This window comes from Trachypithecus francoisi, unplaced genomic scaffold (genome assembly GCF_009764315.1).
Source record: "Trachypithecus francoisi isolate TF-2019V2 unplaced genomic scaffold, Tfra_2.0 Lachesis_group7, whole genome shotgun sequence".
Taxonomy (NCBI): domain Eukaryota; kingdom Metazoa; phylum Chordata; class Mammalia; order Primates; family Cercopithecidae; genus Trachypithecus; species Trachypithecus francoisi.
In genome coordinates, this window is record NW_022681472.1 from 98,793,362 (window position 1) to 98,814,669 (window position 21,308).

The window sequence follows — 21,308 nt, forward strand, 5'->3', positions numbered from 1 at the left end:
CAGCCTGGGCAACAAACATATCAAGACCGCATTTCTACAAAAAATACAAAAATTAGCCAGGTGTGGTGGTGCACGCCTATGGTCCCAGCTACTTGGGAAGCTGAAGCTGGAGGATGGCTTGATCCCAGGAGGCAGAGTTTGCAATGAGGGGAGATGATACCACTGCACTCCAGCCTGGGCAACAGAGTTAGGCCCTGTTAAAATAATAATAATAGGCCGGGCGCGGTGGCTCAAGCTTGTAATCCCAGCACTTTGGGAGGCCGAGACGGGCGGATCATGAGGTCAGGAGATCGAGACCATCCTGATTAACACGGTGAAACCCTGTCTCTACTAAAAAATACAAAAAACTAGCTGGGCGAGGTGGCGGGCGCCTGTAGTTCCAGCTACTCGGGAGGCTGAGGCAGGAGAATGGTGGGAACCCGGGAGGCGGAGCTTGCAGTGAGCTGAGATCCGGCCACTGCACTCCAGCCCGGGCGACAGAGCGAGACTCCATCTCAAAATAATAATAATAATAATAATAATAATAATAATAGGCCAGGCACGATGGCTTATGCCTGTAATCCCAGCACTTGGGAAGGCCGAGGCGGCAGATCACCTGAGGTCGGGAATTCAAGACCAGGCTGACCAATATGGAGAAACCCCATCTCTACTAAAAATACAAAATTATCCAGGCGTAGTGGTTCATGCCTGTAATTCCAGCTACTCGGGAGGCTGAGGCAGGAGAGTTGCTTAAACCCAGGAAGTGGAGGTTGCAGTGAGCTGAGAATGGCACCATTGCACTCTAGGCTGGACAAGAAGAAGAAACTCCATCTCAAAAAAAAAAAAAGGCCGGGCGCGGTGGCTCAAGCCTGTAATCCCAGCACTTTGGGAGGCCGAGACGGGCGGATCACGAGGTCAGGAGATCGAGACCATCCTGGCGAACACGGTGAAAACCCTTCTCTACTAAAAAATACAAAAACTAGCCGGGCGACGTGGCGGGCGCCTGTAGTCCCAGCTACTCGGAGGCTGAGGCAGGAGAATGGCGTAAACCCGGAGGCGGAGCTTGCAGTGAGCTGAGATCCGGCCACTGCACTCCAGCCTGGGCGACAGAGCGAGACTCCGCCTCAAAAAAAAAAAAAAAAAAAAAAAAAAAAATATATATATATATATATATATATATATAGTGGGCACGGTGGCTCACGCTTGTAATCCAGCACTTGGGGAGGCTGAGGCAGGCAGATCACGAGGTCAGGAGTTTGAGAACAGCCTGGCCAACACGGTAAAACCCCGTCTCTACCAAAAATACAAAAATTAGTTGGGCATGGTGGCACGTGCCTGTAATCCCAGCTACTCAGGAGGCTGAAGAAGGAGAATCGCTTGAACCCAGGAAGGGGAGGTTGTGGTGAGCCGAGATCACGCCACTACACTCCAGCTTGGGTGACAGAGCTAGACTGTCTCAAAATAATAATAATAATAGTAATCATTGTACATGTGTGTGTGCGTGTGTGTGTATCGGTAACTGATATGTATCTGTCTGTTTGTCTATCATTTATCTATCTGTCTATCCTAATTCTGTTTCTCTGGAGAACCCTGACTGATAACCTGGGTTTCTCTTTACAGTGCTGGGTGGTAAGTGGGGTGTTCGCCAAGGAAGACATAAGAGCTGGAATAAAAATACTTTCAGGGCCAGGCACAGTGGCTCACACCTGTAATCTCAGCACTTTGGGAGGTTGAGGCAGGCAGATTTCTTGAGGCTAGGAGTTCAAGACCAGCCTGACCAACACAGCAAAACCCCATCTCTACTAAAAACACAAAAATTAGCCAGATATGGTGATGTATGCCTGTAATCCCAGCTACTTGGGAGGCTGAGGCAGGAGAATCACTTGAACCCAGGAGGTCGAGGTTGTAGTGAGCCCAGATCGTGCCACTGTACCCCAGCCTGGGCAACGGAGTGAGACTCTGTCTCAAAACAAATAAACAAACAAACAAGCAAACAAAAAACAGTTGCAGAGTGTATTAGCTCGTTTTCACGCTGCTGAGAAAGACATACCCAAGACTGGGAAGAAAAAGAGGTTTAATTGGACTTACAGTTCCACATGGCTGGGGAGTCCTCAGAATCATGGCGGAAGACAAAAGGCACGTCTTACACGGCAGCAGCAAGAGAAAATGAGGAAGATGCAAAAGGAGAAGCCCCTGATAAAACCATCATATCTGGTGAGACTTATTCACTACCATGAGAAGAGTATGGGGGAAATCGCCCCATGATTCAAGTGATCTCCCACTAGGTCTCTCCCACAACACGTGGGAATTAGGGGAGTACAATTCAAGGTGAGAGCTGGGTGGGGAAACAGAGCCAACCCACATCACAGAGTGAAAGAAATATAGCAGCATATTAGATGGATAATACACAATGACCAAATGTGATTTATCCCAGAATAAAGGGTGGCTTAACACACAAAAAACTAACTGTATAATACACCACATTAGTAGAATGAAAGAAAAAATTCATAATCATGTCAACTGATGCAGAAAAGGCATCTGACCCAAAGCCAGTACTCTTTCATGATAAAAACACTCAACAAACTAGAAATAGAGGAAAACTTCCTCATCCCGAGTTTCTATCTATGGTGTGCAGTTCAAGGAAAGAAGCTGTCTCCATAACAAGAACGTGCAAGGTGAAGCAGCAGGTGCTGGTGGAGAGGCTGCAGCAAGTCATCCAGAGCATCTAGCTAAGATCACTGATGAAGGTGGCTACACTAAATGACACACTTTCAATGTAGACAAAGCATTTTCTACTGGAAGAAGATGCCAGCTAGGACTTTCTTAGCTACACAGGAGAAGTCAATGCCAGGCTTCAAAGCTACAAAGGACATGCTGACTCTCTTAAGGGGCTAATGCACCTGTCACTTGAGTGCTATGGTGGAGATATGTAAGGAGATTTATGTTGTTCTTACTCCTCCTAACACAACATCCCTTCTGCAGCCCATCAAGGAGTCATTTTTACTTTCAAGTCTTTACATTTAAGAAATACATTTTGGGGCCGGGCGCGGTGGCTCAAGCCTGTAATCCCAGCACTTTGGGAGGCCGAGACGGTGGATCGCGAGGTCAGGAGATCGAGACCATCCTGGCTAACACGGTGAACCCCGTCTCTACTAAAAAATACAAAAAACTAGCCGGTGAGGTGGCGGGTGCCTGTAGTCCCAGCTACTCAGGAGGCTGAGGCAGCAGATGGCGTAAACCCGGAGGCGGAGCTTGCAGTGAGCTGAGATCTGGTCACTGCACTCCAGCCTGGGCGACAGAGCGAGACTCCATCTCAAAAAAAAAAAAAAAAAAAGAAATACATTTTGGGCTGGGTGCGGTAGCTCAAGCCTGTAATCCCAGCACTTTGGGAGGCCAAGACGGGTGGATCACAAGGTCAGGAGATGGAGACCATCCTGGCTAACACGGTGAAACCCCGTCTCTACTAAAAAATACAAAAAAAAAACGTAGCCAGGCGAGGTGGCGGGTGGGCGCCTGTAGTCCTAGCTACTCGGGAGGCTGAGGCAGGAGAATGGCATAAACCCAGGAGGGGGAGCTTGCAGTGAGCCGAGATCACGCCACTGCACTCCAGCCTGGGCGACAGAGCAAGACTCCATCTCAACAACAACAAAAAAGATATACATTTTGTAAGACTACAGCTACCATAGATAGTGATTCCTCTGATGGACACCATACACTTAACAGCTTAAAACAGTGTGCTGAGACCAGCTTGGTCGGGGAGACCCTTACCCAGCGGCGCTAGAGGAATTAAAGACACACAGACAGAAATATAGAGTGTGGAGTGGGAAATCAGGGGTCTGACAGCCTTCAGAGCTGAGAGCCCCAAACAGAGATTTACCCATGTATTTAATAACAGCAAATCAGTAATTAGCAATTTTTCTATAGATATTACATTAACTAAAAATGGGAAAGGAAGGGATGGGCCAAATTAAAGGACTAGGTTGGGCTAGTTAACTGCAGCGGGAGCACATCCTTAAGGCACAGATTGCTCATGCTATCGTTTGTGGCTTAAGAATGCCTTTAAGCGGTTTTCTACCCTGGATGGGTCAGGTGTTCCTTGCCCTCATTCCGGTAAACCCACAACCTTCCAGCTTGGGTGTTAGGGCCATTATGAACATCTTACAGTGCTGCAGAGATTTTGTTTATGGCCAGTTTTGGGGCCAGTTTATGGCCAGATTTTGGGGGACTTGCTCCCAATACAGTGCACTTTTATTATCACATTTGTTTCTGTGGATCAGGAGCCTGGAGACAGTTTAGCTGGGTCCTCTGCTCAGGGTCATACAAGGCTGCAGATGCTGGGTGTAGTGGTTCACACCTGTAATCCCAGCACTTCGCGAGGCCGAGGCAGGTGGATCACGAGGTCAGGAGTTCAAAACCAGCCTGGCCAAGATGGTGAAACCCTGTCTCTACTAAAAATACAAAAAAAAAAAAAAAAAGAAAGAAAAGCCAGACTTGGTGGCGGGCACCTGTAATCCAGCTACTCAGGGAATTGATGAGTTCAAGCCAGAGAATGGCTTGAACCTGGGAGGCAGAGGCTGCAGCGAACCGAGATTGTGCCACTGCACTCCAGCCTGGGTGACAGAGCAAGACTCTGTCTCAAAAAAAAAAAAAAAAGCTGCAGTCAAGGTGACAGCAGGGCTGTGTTCTCATCTGGAGGCATGACTAGGAAAGAATCCACTTCCAGGCTTGTTCAGGTTTTTTCCAGACCCCATTTCCAGGTGTCTGTGTGACTAAGAGTCTCATTTCTTGCTAGCTGTTTGCTGGGAACCACTCTCAGCAACTATCAGCCACACCTACTTCTGCCATCTGGCCCTCCCACACCATAACAGGTTAGTTCCTCAAAGCCAGTGAGGGGTAATGTTTCTGTCCAGTCTGCTGAGACAGAGCCTTGTATAACATAGCCTCATCAAGGGGTGACATGCCATCACCTTCATCATATTCTACTGCTTAGAAGCAGGGCAGGTTCTGCTTAAACCCAACGGGAGGGGATTATATGGGTACGTGACTCATAGGAGCCAGCTTTGGGTGTGCCTACCCCATTAGGGCGTATCAGCTCAAAGTGTTATCATTGTGACTGGTGCCTAATAAATTCTAATGGACTTAATTTGGAGGAATCTACACTATCCCAAACTACATTCAGAGACTGAGAAGCTTTCTGGCTTTTGTTTTGCACTGTATTTCTGCAGACAGTAAGCCCCCTTCCTGTGTGCTCCCCTCCCCTCTCTCTACTGAGAAGGTCATCTTTAAGGCATGGGTGAGAACTGTGCTGGGGAAATCCTGATCTGTGTCCTGAGAAGCTCCAGCTTCCATCAAAACTTAGCGTGTGGGGCCGGGCGCGGTGGCTCAAGCCTGTAATCCCAGCACTTTGGGAGGCCGAGACGAGCGGATCACGAGGTCAGGAGATCGAGACCATCCTGGCTAACACGGTGAAACCCCGTCTCTACTACAAAATACAAAAAACTAGCCGGGCGAGGTGGCGGGCGCCTGTAGTCCCAGCTACTCGGGAGGCTGAGGCAGGAGAATGGCGAGAACCCGGGAGGCGGAGCTTGCAGTGAGCTGAGATCCGGCCACTGCACTCTAGCCCGGGCGACAGAGCGAGACTCCGTCTCAAAGAAAAAAAAAAAAAAAAACTTAGCGTGGAGGGGCCGCAAGAACCCTGGGCATTTATATTGCAGAGAAAGAGGATGCCCCTTGTTGCATGCAGAACACCAAAGTAGATGTGAACTGGCTAACAAGGGACCCAGGAATATCCAAATGACAAACATCTCTTTATCTTGCAAGAGCCAGTGGAAGGGCCCCTGCCTGGAGGGGCTCGAGGTTTTGTGTCTACTCCCATCACATTTTTGATTCTCTTTGTTTCTGAGACAGAGTCTTACTCTTGTCACCCAGGGCTGGAGCGCAATGGTGCAATCTCGGCTCACTGCAACCTCCGCCTACTGGGTTCAAGCAATTCTCCTGCCCAGCCTCCGGAGTCGCTGGGATTACAGACATGTGCCAAAATGGCTAATTTTTTTTTTTTTTTTTTTGTAGAGACAGGGTTTTTTCAGGTTGGTCTCAAACTCCTGACCTCAGGTGATCCGCCTGCCTCGGCCTCCCAAAGTGCTGGGATTATAGGCGTGAGCCACCGCGCCCGGCCCAGAATCAGTTTTGTATTGTTTTGTTTTAAGGCAGGGTCTCGCTCTGTTGCTAGACCCCGTCCCAGAACAAAACAAAACAAAAATCCAACTGCCCACTGGAGTGCAGTGGCCAATCATGGCTCACTGCATCTTTGGCCTCTTGGGTCCAAGCAATCCTTCCACCTTGGCCTCCTGAGTAGCTGGGACTAGGGGTGTGCACCACGACACCCAGATAATTCATGCATTTTTTTGTAGAGATGAGGTCTCCCTATTTTGCCTAGGCTGGCCTCAAACTCCTGGACTCAAGCCTCCTGCCTTGGCCTTCCAAAGTGCTGGGATTACAGGCCTGAGCCACCATGCCTAACCCAGAATTAAAGAGTTTATTCAAGCAAAAGGCTGGGAATAGCTACCTAGGAGACACAGACTCCAGAGAAATGGGTTCAGTGTTTCTGTATTAGTCTGCTTTCACACTGCTGATGAAGACATACCCAAGACTGGGCAATTTACAAAAGAAAGAGGTGTATTGGACTTACAGTTCCACGTGGCTGGGGAGGCCTCACAATCATGAGGGAAGGTGAAAGGCATGTCTCATATGGTGGCAGGCAAGAGAGCATGTGCAGAGAAACTCCCCTTTACATAACCATTAGATCCCGTGAGACATGAGACCTACTCACTGTCAGGAGAACAGCACAGGAAAGACCTGCCTCGGAGATTCAATCACCTCCCACCAGGTCCCTCCCACAACACGTGGGAATTCCAGATGAGATTTGGGTGGGGACACAGCCAAACCGTATCAGTTCCAAAATTAAGAGTTAAGTTCTTGCTTATAAAGGCAGAAAACAAAGACATTTACCTTGATTACAAAATTTTCTATACAAGTCTGGTTTAAGAGGTACAACAAATTAGTTAGTTGGTTTCAGTCTGTTTTCTTTTCCCACAGCTTGTTTTCATTTCTTTTGTAACTTAAAAGTGTGTATTTAACATTCTATCTCAACACAACTTGACAGCCATGAAGCCTTTGTGTGAGGCAGGTAAGAAGGAGGTTAATCTACAGAGAAAGTCAACATTGGAGAGGCAAGGGCTCTTCCCTGGTGCCCTTCAGCCATTTACAGCCTTTTACAAAACAATGCATGTAAGGAAGAAGGCTTAATCTAAAGTCAGATTTAAAAAAGGTTCTAGTTGCCTAGATTACAACTGTCTGTCACATGACTCAGGTCCATCAGCATTCTTTTCTTTTGAGATGGAGTCTTGCTCTGTCGCCCAGGCTGGAGTGCAGTGGTGTAGTCTTGGCTCACTGCAACCTCTGCCTCCCAGGTTCAAGTAATTCTCCTGCCTCAGCCTCCCGAGTAGCTGGGACTACCTGCCAGCACACCTGCCACCACACCCGGCTAATTTTTGTGTTTTTAGTAGAGATGGGGTTTCACCGTGTTAGTCAGCCTGGTCTTGAACCGCTGACCTCAAGTGATCAACCCCCATCAGCCTCCCAAAGTGCTGGGATTACAGGCGTGAGCCACCAGGCCTCACCTCATAATCATTCTTTTAAGGCTTTAAATAATAGAGTTTCAACAGCTTAGATTTTTGAATTATTTATTTTCACTGATAATTTACAGCTTCATTTATTGGCAAATCTCAAAAATCTCAAAAAACATAACGTTGAATGAAAAAGGCAGTGCTCTGGGTTGAATTATGTCAACCAAAAAGCTGTATTCAAGTCTTAACTCTCAACTTACCTGTGAAGGTGACCTTTTTGGGAATGGGGTCTTTGCAGATGTAACAAGTTAACACGAGGTCATATGGAGGTAGGGTGGGCCAAATCCAGTGACTGATATTTTTTCTTTTTTTTTTTTTTTTTGAGACGGAGTCTCCCTCTGTCGCCCAGGCTGGAGTGCAGTGGTGCAATCTTGGCTCACTGCAACCTCCACCTCCCAGGTTCGCGCCATTCTGCTGCCTCAGATTCCCGAGTAGCTGGGACTATAGGCGCCTGCCACCTCGCCCAGCTAATTTTTTTTTTTTTTTTGAGAAGGAGTCTCGCTCTGTTGCCCAGCCTGGAGTGCAGTGGCGCAATCTCGGCTCACTGCAAGCTCCGTCCCCCTGGGTTTGTGCCCTTCTCCTGCCTCAGCCTCCCGAGTAGCTGGGACTACAGGAGCCCACCACCATGCCCGGCTAATTTTTTTGTATTTTTAGTAGAGACAGGGTTTCACCGTGTTAGCCAGGATGGTCTTGATCTCCTGACCTTGTGATCCGCCCGCCTCAGCCTCCCAAAGTGCTAGGATTACAGGTGCGGCCACCACACCCGTTTTTTTTTTTTTTTTCCAGACAGAATCTCGCTGTCGCCCTGGCTGGAGTGCAATGGCGCAATCTTGGCTCACTGCAACCTCCACCTCCCAGGTTCAAGCAATTCTCCTGCCTCAGCCTCTGGAGTAGCTGGGATTACAGGCGCATGCTGCCACGCCCGGCTAACTTTTTGTATTTTAGTAGAGACAGAGTTTCACCGTGTTGTCCAGGCTGGTCTCAAACTCCTGAGCTCAGGCAATCCGTCTGCCTCAGCCTCCCAAAGTGCTGGGATTACAGGCATGCGCTACCACGCCCAACTAATTTTTTTGTATTTTTAGTAGAGACAGGATTTCTCCATATTGGTCAGGCTGGTCTTGAACTCCCGACCTCAGGTGATCCGCCTGCCGCAGCCTCCCAAACTGCTGGGATTACAGGCATGAGCCACTGTGCCCGGCCCGAGATTCTTATAAAGAGAGGAAATCTGCACACAGGGAGAAGACGGCTCCGTGATGATGGAGGCAGCTATTGGAGAGGTGCCGCTACAGCCAGAGAGTGCCAAGGATTGTTGGCCTTCACCAGAATCGGGAGGAGGCAGGAAAGATTTCTCTCTAGAGCCTTGGGAGGGAGCACAGTCCTACTGACACCCTGGTTTTGAACGTTTAGCTTCTAGAACTACAAGACAACAACCTTGTGTTGTTTTGTGGCAATCTGCTCGGGCAGCCCCATGAGGTGTCTGCAGGCCGCGTACACATCCTGCCTGTGCCAAGGAGTGCCCTGACGGCAGGGGAGAACTCCCCCCCACCTGCTGAGCATCTGATACCTGGGCCTGTGAATCCATTGACCACGGGCGGATGAACAGGAGAAAAGGTGGACAAATATCTTACATGCACAGGGCGGTCCCAGGAAAGAAAAGTAAGTATCGACACTAAACCCAGGGAGATCTGGAAGCTTGGACACTCTCAGCACATGGGAGATGCAGAAGGACGTAGGCAACTTCAGGAGAGTCAATGTATTATGTGATAGTTTTTGTATTTTTAAATTTTAATTTAATTAATTTATTTTTTTGTTTTTGAAGTGGAGTCTTGCTCTGTGGCCCAGGCTGTCGGTGGTGCCATCTCAGCTCACTGCAACCTCTGCCTCCCAGTTTCAAGCAATTCTCCTGCCTCAGCTTCCCAAGTAGCTGAGATTACAGGTGCCTGGCACCATGCCCGGGTAATTTTTGTATTTTTAGTAGAGACAGGGCTTCACCATGTTGGCCAGGCTGCTCTCAAACTCCTGACCTCAAGTGATCCTCCTGCCTCGGCCTCCCACAGTGCTGGGATTACAGGCGTGAGACGCTGTGCCCAGCCCCTCTTGTGGTTTTTTTTTTTTTTTTACTTCAAAAGTAAACCATTTAAATGATTTCTTATTAATACTTCCAATAATCTTTCTCTAAAGAGAAAACAAAATTTTATCTTTGCATCAGTATACTACTAATACTAAAATTATTTTTTATTTTATTTTATTTTTTTGAGACAGAGTCTCACTCTGTCGCTCAAGCTGGAGTGCAGTGGCGTGATCTCAGCTCACTGCAACCTCCACCTCCTGGGTTCAAGTGATTCTCCTGCCTCAGCCTCCTGAGTAGCTGGGATGACATGTGCCCACCTAAATGCCTGGCTAATTTTTGTATTTTTAGTAGAGATGGAGTTTCACTATGTTGGCCAGGCTGGTCTTTAACTCCTAACCTCAGGTGATGTGCCCACTTCAGCCTCCCAAAGTGCTGGGATTACAGGTGTGAGCTATCGTGCCCAGCCCCTAATTTTCATATAACTTTATAAACATATCTATCCAATTTCAGTTTTTACCACAGAAGATAAGATTTCCAGAAACATTTTATAACCTTTTACAACTTTCTATTAAAGAGCAGATCAACGCTCCAGAAACCTCTGTTATTCCAACACAGGGCCCCGACTCTGGCTCTGCATCTGTGTGCTTTTCATATTAATGCTCCATTGTTAGTAAAACTAAATAATCCCCTTCTAATTTTAGCCAACTTGATCACACATCATTTTTTCTTTTTTTTTCTTTTTTTCTTTTTTTGAGATGGAGTCTGGCTCTGTCGCCCAGGCTGGAGTGCAGTGGCCGGATCTCAGCTCACTGTAATCTCCGCCTCCCGGGCTTACGCCATTCTCCTGCCTCAGCCTCCAAGTAGCTGGGACTACAGGCGCCCGCCACCTCGCCCGGCTAGTTTTTTGTATTTTTTTTAGTAGAGACGGGGTTTCACCGTGTTAGCCAGGATGGTCTCGATCTCCTGACCTTGTGATCCGCCCATCTCGGCCTCCCAAAGTGCTGGGATTACAGGCTTGAAATTTTTTTCTTTTCTTTTATTTTTTTTGAGATGGAGTCTTGCTCTGTCACCAGGCTGGAGTGCAGTGGCACGATCTCAGCTCACTCTAATCTCCGCCTCTCAGGTTCAAGTGATTCTCTTGTCTCAGCCTCCAAGTAGCTGGGATTACAGGGTGCACCACCATGTCTGGCTAATTTTTGTATTTTTAGTAGATACAGGGTTTTACCATGTTGGCCTCTTATTTTTTTTGAGACAAGGTCTCACTCTGTTGCCCAGGCTGGAGTACAGTGGTATGAATGTGGTTCACTGCAGCCTTGAACTCCTGGGCTCAAGCAATCCTCCTGCCTCAGCCTTCTGAGTAGGTAGGACCACAGGTATGTACCACCATACCTGGCTAATTCTTTGGATTTTTAGTAGAGATGAGGTCTTGCTATGTTGCCCAGGCTTATCTTGAAGTCCTGAGCTCAAGTAGTCCTCCCAACTTGGCCTCCCAAAGTGCTGGGATTACAGGTGTGAGCCACTGAGCCCAGCCAGAAAATTCTTTTCACAAGATTAATCTTCCACAAACCTCATACAACTCACTACAGCTCCAGTTTTGGCCTATACCTGCTTTCTATATTGGCATTCTGTATTAGGACCAAAATTTGTTTTCCTTCCCCCTTTATTATTTGATCACACAAAATTATCTTATGTAAAAGAAAAAAAAATTGGCTGGCTATGGTGGCTCATGCCTATAATCCCAACACTTTGGGAGGCCAAGGTGGGTGGTTCACGAGGTCAGGAGTTCGAGACCGCCCTGGGCAACATGGTGAAACCCTGCCTCTACCAAAAATATAAAAAATTAGCTGGGTCTGGTGGCAGGTGCCTGTAATCCCAGCTACTAGGGAGACTGAGGTAGGAGAATTGCTTGAACCTGGGAGGTAGAGGTTGTAGTGAGCCAAGATCACACTACTGCACTCCAGCTTGGGCAACAGAACGAGACACCGGGTGCGGTGGCTCACGCCTGTAATCCAAGCACTTTGGGAGGCTGAGGTCAGTAGATCACCTGAGGTCAGGAGTTCGAGACCAGCCTGGCCCATATGGTAAAACCCCATCTCTACTAAAAATACAAAAATTAGCTGGTGTGGTGGCGGGTGCCTGTAGTCCCAGCTACTTGGGAGGGTGAGGCAGGAGAATTGCTTGAACCTGGGAGGCAGAGGTTGCAGTGAGCTGAAATCATACCACTGCACTCCAGCCTGGGTGACAGAGCAAGACTCAGTCTCAAAAAAGAAAAAGAAAAAAAAATTGCTCAATCTTTTCTGCTTTCTGTACACACTCTGTACATAAAATTGTTTCTCTCTGTTCTGTCACCCAGGCTGGAGTGCAATGGCATGACATTGGCTCATTGCAACCTCCGCCTCCCAGGTTCAAGCAATTCTCGTGCCTCAGCCTCCCAAATAGCTGGGATTACAGGCACGTGCCACCATGCCCAGCTAATTTTTTTTTTGTATTTTTAGTAGAGACGGGGTTTTGCCATGTTGCCCAGATTGGTCTTGAACTCCTGAGCTCAGGTGATCCGCCTGCCTTGGCTTCCCAAAATGCTAGCATTACAGGCATGAGCCACGGCGGCTGACCTAAAATTGTTTCTCTTATACCTAGTAATTTTAATTACATATATTAATTACAATGCTAATTCTTAGTAACTCCAGTTTTCAGTGAAAACCACAGGAAATAAGCAATTTTAATTATGTACCAGATGCAGAGCCCAAGATCAAAGCACAGCTGTAAAGACAAAGCCTGAAGGGTCCAACCCCTCCCAGCATGGCCAAGAGGCACAGCTGGATCAGAAAGGAAGGGCCCAGGCAGTGTTCCCAGGCCTCACGATGGCCACTTGTCTAGACCTCAAAATCTAAAGGCTCAAATCCAAGGATATAAGTTCACAAATTAAACACGTATCAAAAAATATCATAAAACTGATAGCTTTATGATTTTAAAACATCTAGCAGAAATAGTATAAACAGGACTGACCAATAGACCCAGGAGAATGTCTAAATTAAATTCTGAACACATTTCTATTTTATTTTACCAATAATTTTAAAACTATCTTCGTTTATGAAAGATTACTGAAGTCACATGAACTTGAAAAGCATTTGGGTTGATTATTTAATTGATGAGTGCTCCTATATTTATCAGTCAATGGTACCATATAGACAGTATACGAACTTGTATACATGTAGCTATAATGCAGATAGACACAAAAAAAGACTTTAAGGATTTGATTTTAAAGTTTTGGCCATGGGACAGTAAAACTCACTACTCTAAAAGGATAGCTGGCTGGGCATGGTGGCTCATGCCGGTAATCTCAGCAATTTGGGAGGCCAAGTTAGGAAGACTGCTTGAGCCCAGGGGTCTGAGACCAGCCTGCGCCACATAGTGAGACCCCATCTCTACAAACACGCTTTAAAAATTGACCAAGCATGGCCGGGCATGGTGGCTCACGCCTATAATCCCAGCGCTTTGGGAGGCCGAGGCGGGCGGATCATGAAGTCAGGAGATTGAGATCATCCTGGCTAACATGGTGAAACCCCGTCTCTACTAAAAAATACAAAAAAAAAAAAAACTAGCTGGGCGTGGTGGCGGGCACCTGTAGTCCCAGCTACTCGGGAGGCTGAGGCAGGAGAATGGCGTAAACCCGGGAGGCGGAGCTTGCAGTGAGCTGAGATCCGGCCACTGCACTCCAGCCTGGGCGACAGAGCGAGACTCCATCTCAAAAAAAAAAAAAATTGACCAAGCATGGCCGGGCGCGGTGGCTCACGCCTATAATCCCAGTGCTTTGGGAGGCCGAGGCGGGCGGATCATGAAGTCAGGAGATTGAGACCATCCTGGCTAACATGGTGAAACCCCGTCTCTACTAAAAATGCAAAAAAAGTAGCTGGGTGTGGTGGCGGGCGCCTGTAGTCCCAGCTACTCAGGAGGCTGAGGCAGGAGAATGGTGTGAACCCAGGAGGCGGAGCTTGCAGTGAGCAAAGATCACGCCACTGAACTCCAGCCTGGGTGACAGAGCAAGACTCCGTCTCAAAAAAAAAAAAAAATTGGCCAGGCATGATGGTGTGTACCTGTGGTCCCAGCTTACTCAGGAACCTAAGGTTGGGGGATTGCTTGAGCTTGGGATGTCAAGGCTACAGTGAGCCATGATCATGCCACTGCATCCAGCCTGGATGACAGAGTGAGACCCTGTCTCAAAAAAAAAAAAAAAACCCAACAACAACAACCAGAAAAAAAAATTAAAGTTGGATCCAAACTGTGTCTTTATATATGGAAAAAGTTAAAGTGTATCTGTCCCATATGCTGAAGCCCTTACCTAGATTTAGGAAGCACAGGGTAGTAAATTTACATCTCAAAGCACACAGAGAGAATTTAAGCTTTTTAAAAGGAGTCTGAGTGTGTTAGAAGAAGATTAAAATAACATAAAATCATAAGAATTTACCATAGGATTTTATAAGAAGACCAACTTCATTAAAATAAGTAACTTTCAATTTATTCTGTTTTCCAACAGAACCACTGAGCTCAGGGTGGAGCCCATTAAGGAACAGGTCCAACAAAGCATTTGCAGTTCTTAGGGCCTAGCAATTTAAGTATGTGACAAGCAGGCACAAATGGAAGGCAGAGCATCTAGATTTTTAAAAATCAGTAATTCTGGCTGGATGCAGTGGCTCATGCCTGTAGTCCCAGCACTTTTGGAGGCTGAGGCAGGTGGATCGCTTGAGCCCAGGAGTTTGAGACCAGACTGGGCAAAATGGTAAAAACCCATCCCTACAAAAAATACAAAAATTAGCCAGGCATGGTGGCTCAAGCCTGTAGTCCCAGCTACTCTGGAGTCTGAAGCAGGGGGGTTGCTCGAGCCCAGGAGGCAGAGGTTGCAGTGAGCCGAGAATATGCCACTGTACTCCAGCCTGGACAATAGGGTGAGGCCCTGTGTCAAAAAAAATAAAAAATAAAAAAATCAAGAATTCCACTTTTATACTGAATTCCATGTCCCCCAAAACAGGGAAGCACCATGGGACTGGGCCACGCGATGCTTTCGCAGCTCACTCTGCTACTAAGACATTTCTCCAAGTGTTTACACGGTGTCTTAGTGATCTAAATGCAAAGCAAAATGCATAGCCCCCTGTGTAACAAACACTCACTGCAGACCACTGCTGTCGGCCACCTCCAGAACTGCACAGCCCCCTGTGTAACAAACACTCACTGCAGACCACTGCTGTCGGCCACCTCCAGAACTGCACAGCCTCCTGTGTTATAAACACTCACAGTGAACCATGCTGTCGGCCACCTCCAGAACTACACAGTCCTCTGTGTAATTAACACTCATTGCAGACCACTGCTGTCAGCCACCTCCAGAACTGCGCAGTCCCTTGTATAATTAACACTCACTGCAGACCACTGCTGTCGGCCACCTCCAGAACTGCAGCTCTCACTTGTGACTAACTAGCAATCACACACGCAAAAGCACGTAGTCTCTCACAGTACAAAGTAATCTCTGGTGGTCAGGTGCAGTGGTTCACGCTTGTAATCCTAGCACTTTGGGAGGTCGAGGCTGGTGGATCACCTGAGGTCAGGAGTTCAAGACCAACCTGGCTAACATGGTGAAACCCCATCTCTATGAAAACACAAAAAGTAGCCTGGTGTGGTCGTGGTTGCCTGTAATCCCAGCTACTCAGGAAATTGAGGTGGGATAATTGCTTGAAGCCAGGAGGTGGAGGGTGCAGTGAGCCGAGATCGTGCCATTGCACTCTATCCTGGGCGACAGAATCAGACTCCATCTCAAAAAAATAAAAACCAAAAAACAAAGTAATCTTTGGTGCCCCCCAAAGCCAAAGAGATCAGTTGATACAATACAAAGAGAGCAGAGTTTTACACCTGAAAGGACTCTGTCCATGCCTCTTCAGCCTCCACAGGAGGAAGACCCAAAAGGATGTGAGTGGCGCCTTTTTCTGTGTTCCTTAAAGGGGTCTGAGCCATTGGACATCTTGTGATACCAAAGACAGCAGAGGAGGGAAGAGCTTGAACCTCAGCTTTCAATTGAGCCGACTTTTGACCATAGAGTTTTTTTTTTTTTTTTAGATGGAGTCTCACTCTGTCACCCAGGCTGGAGTTCAGTGGCAAGATCTCGGCTCACTGCAACCTTCGCCTCCTGGCTTCAAGCGATTCTCCTGCCTCAGCCTCCCAAGTAGCTGGGATTATAGGTGCGCACCACCATGCCCAGCTAATTTTGTATTTTTAGTAGAGATGGGGTTTCACCATGTTAGCCAGGCTGGTCTTGAACTCCTGACCTCAGGCGATCTGCCCGCCCCAGCCTCCCAAAGTTTTAGGATTATAGGCGTGGGCCACTGCGCCCGGCCAGAGCTCTTAAAAAAAATATTTTTGATGAAGGGCAGGCGAGTCCCCAGATTGTGGCTTAGCCCGTGAGGATTCTTGGCTTTGCCCAGGAAAGATTTCAAGAGCGAGCCCATGGTGTTAGACAGCACCTTTGACGGAAGTGGCCGTGTACAGCAGCAGCAGAGGGACTGCTCCTTGCAGAGCAGGGCTACCCTATAGGCAGTGAGCCCAGAAAAGCAACTCAGAGGCACTTCTGCAGTCATATGTATACCCACTTTTAATCATATGCAAATTAAGGGATATCTTATGCAGAAATTTCTGGAGTTAGGCCAGGTGAGGTGGCTCATGCCTGTAATCCCAGCACTTTGGGAGGCCAAGGCAGGCAGATCATCTGAGGCCGGGGGTTCAGGACCAGCCTGGACAACATGGCGAAAACCCATCTCTACTAAAAATACAAAAATTAGCCAAGTGTGGTAGCGCACGCCTGTAGTCCCACTACTTGGGAAGCTGAGGCAAGAGAATCACTTGAACCCGGGAGGCAGAGGCTGCAGTGAGCTGAGACCACGCCATTGCACTCCAGCCTGGGCAACAGAGTGAGACCCTGTCTCAAAAAAAAAAAAAAAAATTTCTGTAGAGTGAGACTCTGTCTCACACAGAAAAAAAGGCTCACGCCTGTAATCCCACCACTTTGGGAGGCCGAGGCGGGTGGATTTCCTTAGGTCAGGAATTCAAGAACAGCCTGGCCAAGATAGCGAAACTCTGTCTCTACCAAAAATACAAAAAATTAGCCGGGCGCGGCCGGGCGCGGTGGCTCAAGCCTGTAATCCCAGCACTTTGGGAGGCCGAGGCAGGCGGATCACAAGGTCAGGAGATCGAGACCATCCTGGCTAACACAGTGAAACCCCATCTCTACTAAAAAATACAAAAAACTAGCCGGGCGAGGTGGCGGGCGCCTGTAGTCCCAGCTACTCGGGAGGCTGAGGCAGGAGAATGGTGTGAACCGGGAGGTGGAGCTTTCAGTGAGCTGAGATCTGGCCAGTGCACTCCAGCTTGGGTGACAGAGCGAGACTCCGTCTCAAAAAAAAAAAAAAAAAAAAAAAATTAGCCGGGCGCGGCCGGGCGCGGTGGCTCAAGCCTGTAATCCCAGCACTTTGGGAGGCCGAGGCAGGCGGATCACAAGGTCAGGAGATCGAGACCATCCTGGCTAACACAGTGAAACCCCATCTCTACTAAAAAATACAAAAAACTAGCCGGGCGAGGTGGCGGGCGCCTGTAGTCCCAGCTACTCGGGAGGCTGAGGCAGGAGAATGGTGTGAACCCGGGAGGTGGAGCTTTCAGTGAGCTGAGATCTGGCCAGTGCACTCCAGCTTGGGTGACAGAGCGAGACTCCGTCTCAAAAAAAAAAAAAAAAAAAAAATTAGCGGGCGTGGTGGCGGGTGCCTGTAGTCCTGTAGCAGGACGAGCCGCAGACAAAACTCCTCAGACACTGGATTAAAGAAGAGATTTTTTATTTGGCCGGAGCGTCGGCAGACTCGTGTCTTAAGAGCCGAGCTAGCCGAGAAAGAAATACTTGGCCTTTTTAAAGGCTTACAACTTTAAGGGGTCCACGTGACAGGGTCGCGATAAATCCAGCAAGTGTGGGAAACGTGACTGGGGGCTACATGCATCAGCTAGTAGAACAAAAAGTTTTAAAATGCTTTTTTCATACAGTGTCTGGAATTTACAGATAACACAAGTAGTTTAGGCCAGGGGTTGATGTTATTATTACTCTGTTTAACTCCTAGGGCCGGGTGGTGGTGCCAAGGTGTCTGGCTATTTATCTTACTTTTGTTTCTTTTTCTCTTTACTCCTGTCTTGTGAACTAGGCAAGGTGGGGGGAGGAGGGCAGCAGGAGTAGTAGTGGTCTCCTTCCTTATCCCCCACTTTGAGAATTTTCACTAATTAGTGGGAGTTCTCACTTTTATTTTTACTTTCTGCATCTCTGTGCAAGACAGGATGATAGTGTTTTATGTAATACACTTGTGCTAAAGTTTTCTGATGAACCATGGTAGCTACAAAACCTTTTCTCATTTGAAGGAACAAGTGTAATACACAGGGGAGCAGCAAGCAAATTCTTTTTTTTTTTTTTTTTTTGAGACGGAGTCTGGCTCTGTCGCCCAGGCTGGCGTGCGGTGGCCGGATCTCAGCTCACTGCAAGCTCCGCCTCCCGGGTTTACGCCATTCTCCTGCCTTAGCCTCCTGAGTAGCTGGGACTATAGGCGGCCGCCACCTCGCCCAGCTAGTTTTTTGTATTTTTTAGTAGAGACGGGGTTTCACCGTGTTCGCCAGGATGGTCTCGATCTCCGGACCTCGTGATCCGCCTGTCTCGGCCTCCCAAAGTGCTGGGATTACAGGCTTGAGCCACTGCACCCGGCCGAGGGTTTTAAATTTTTATAGCTGGAAACTATTTTCTAAATGAAGACCTAGGATCAAACCTGTGTTAAACCTGTAGAGGAGGCCGGGCGCGGTGGCCGAGGGCCTGTAATGCCAGCACTTTGGGAGGCCGAGACGGGCGGATCACCAGGTCAGGAGATCGAGACCATCCTGGCTAACACGGTGAAACCCCGTCTCTACTAAAAAATACAAAAAACTAGCCGGGCGAGGTGGCGGGCGCCTGTAGTCCCAGCTACTCGGGAGGCTGAGGCAGGAGAATGATGTGAACCCGGGAGGTGGAGCTTTCAGTGAGCTGAGATCTGGCCAGTGCACTCCAGCTTGGGTGACAGAGCGAGACTCCGTCTCAAAAAAAAAAAAAAAAAAAAATTAGCCGGGCGTGGTGGCGGTGCCTGTAGTCCTGTAGCAGGACGAGCCGCAGACAAAACTCCTCAGACACTGGATTAAAGAAGAGATTTTTTATTTGGCCGGAGCGTCGGCAGACTCGTGTCTTAAGAGCCGAGCTAGCCGAGAAAGAAATACTTGGCCTTTTTAAAGGCTTACAACTTTAAGGGGTCCACGTGACAGGGTCGCGATAAATCCAGCAAGTGTGGGAAACGTGACTGGGGGCTACATGCATCAGCTAGTAGAACAAAAAGTTTTAAAATGCTTTTTTCATACAGTGTCTGGAATTTACAGATAACACAAGTAGTTTAGGCCAGGGGTTGATGTTATTATTACTCTGTTTAACTCCTAGGGCCGGGTGGTGGTGCCAAGGTTGTCTGGCTATTTATCTTACTTTTGTTTCTTTTTCTCTTTACTCCTGTCTTGTGAACTAGGCAAGGTGGGGGGAGGAGGGCAGCAGGAGTAGTAGTGGTCTCCTTCCTTATCCCCCACTTTGAGAATTTTCACTAATTAGTGGGAGTTCTCACTTTTATTTTTACTTTCTGCATCTCTGTGCAAGACAGGATGATAGTGTTTTATGTAATACACTTGTGCTAAAGTTTTCTGATGAACCATGGTAGCTACAAAACCTTTTCTCATTTGAAGGAACAAGTGTAATACACAGGGGAGCAGCAAGCAAATTTCTTTTTTTTTTTTTTTTTGAGACGGAGTCTGGCTCTGTCGCCCAGGCTGGCGTGCGGTGGCCGGATCTCAGCTCACTGCAAGCTCCGCCTCCCGGGTTTACGCCATTCTCCTGCCTTAGCCTCCTGAGTAGCTGGGACTATAGGCGGCCGCCACCTCGCCCAGCTAGTTTTTTGTATTTTTTAGTAGAGACGGGGTTTCACCGTGTTCGCCAGGATGGTCTCGATCTCCGGACCTCGTGATCCGCCTGTCTCGGCCTCCCAAAGTGCTGGGATTACAGGCTTGAGCCACTGCACCGGCCGAGGGTTTTAAATTTTTATAGCTGGAAACTATTTTCTAAATGAAGACCTAGGATCAAACCTGTGTTAAACCTGTAGAGGAGGCCGGGCGCGGTGGCCCAAGCCTGTAATCCCAGCACTTTGGGAGGCCGAGACGGGCGGATCACAAGGTCAGCAGATCGAGACCATCCTGGCTAACACGGTGAAACCCCGTCTGTACTAAAAAATACAAAAAAACTAGCCGGGCGAGATGGTGGGCGTCTGTAGTCCCAGCTACTCGGGAGGCTAAGGCAGGAGAATGGCGTAAACCCGGGAGGCAGAGCTTGCAGTGAGCTGAGATCCGGCCACTGCACTCCAGCCCAGGCGACAGAGCGAGACTCCACCAAAAAAAAAAAAAAAAAAAAAAAACCTGTACAGGCACGTGTATCAACTTTGTCATGTCCTAAGCAGGTTAGTTTTGTCACTGGGTCTTAAAAAGCTTTTTTTTAGTGAACAACACAGTATTTTTTGATAACAGAAGTTTTTAAGAGCCAGATGCTTGAACTTGTGGCATCTGTTTGGGGAAAAAGTTAAAGTTATCTTGAGGCATTAACTCTTTTGCTTCTCAAGGCCATTGATCTCTTATGTTAGCATTTTTATAAACATAACATGAAGAAATATCTAGGCTGCCAGCAATGTTTTCAGCCAACTGAGCAAATAGGCTTTTTTCTGTTTTTGCTAAAGGAAGAGGTTCTGGTAACTTCTGGTTTGTATGTTTAAAGAATGACTGTAAGACTCGGAATTGTTGCTGGGCTGGACGGGTCTGGGTTTCCTAGAGTATGTGTAGAGTGGAAACACTTTATATAGGTGTTTCTTCTACATGGTTATGGTGGGGGTAACAACAACAAAACAACGTCCAGCAAGGACAAAAGAACTCCTTACCTGGGACAAAGGTTGAATACAGCAACAGAACAATAGGAAAACAGTTAGTATTACAGGAAAATAATTAGTCTTAAGATTTTTAACTACATTTACTTGCTTGATGAGTCCTCAAGCTTCGGCCATGTGTAGACTAGTCAGCTGCCGGTGTGTGACTAGAGCAGGGCTTCTTGTCTCCTCAAGCTTCAGCCATGCACAGACTGGTCAGCCTCCAGAGTGACCAGAATAGGGCTGTCGTCCTCAGCAGCAGCTTGGTCTCATCTCAGGATCAGTCGGGTTGGATGATCTGTGTCCTGCTGGCTGGTCCACCTGTCCTGAGCTGCCGGTGTTAGCTGACTGTGGTGGATCCAAGACACAACACCTGTAACTTTAACAGCAGTGGGAGTGGACAAGGTTACAGTATAGAGCCCATCCTGTATGGGTCCTAGAAAAATTAGGTTTTATTTTAAACAGAATCACTAGATTTGAAGGGGTGTCAGGCTTATAGGCATTTTCATTTATTTAATTACGAATACTTTGTATGAC

The 21,308-nt window shown here is 47.8% G+C and overlaps 1 pseudogene; it reads left to right on the forward strand.

The window, feature by feature from the left end:
* Nucleotides 1-21,308, forward strand: part of LOC117079092 — a 45,690-nt pseudogene that overhangs the window by 8,164 nt on the left and 16,218 nt on the right.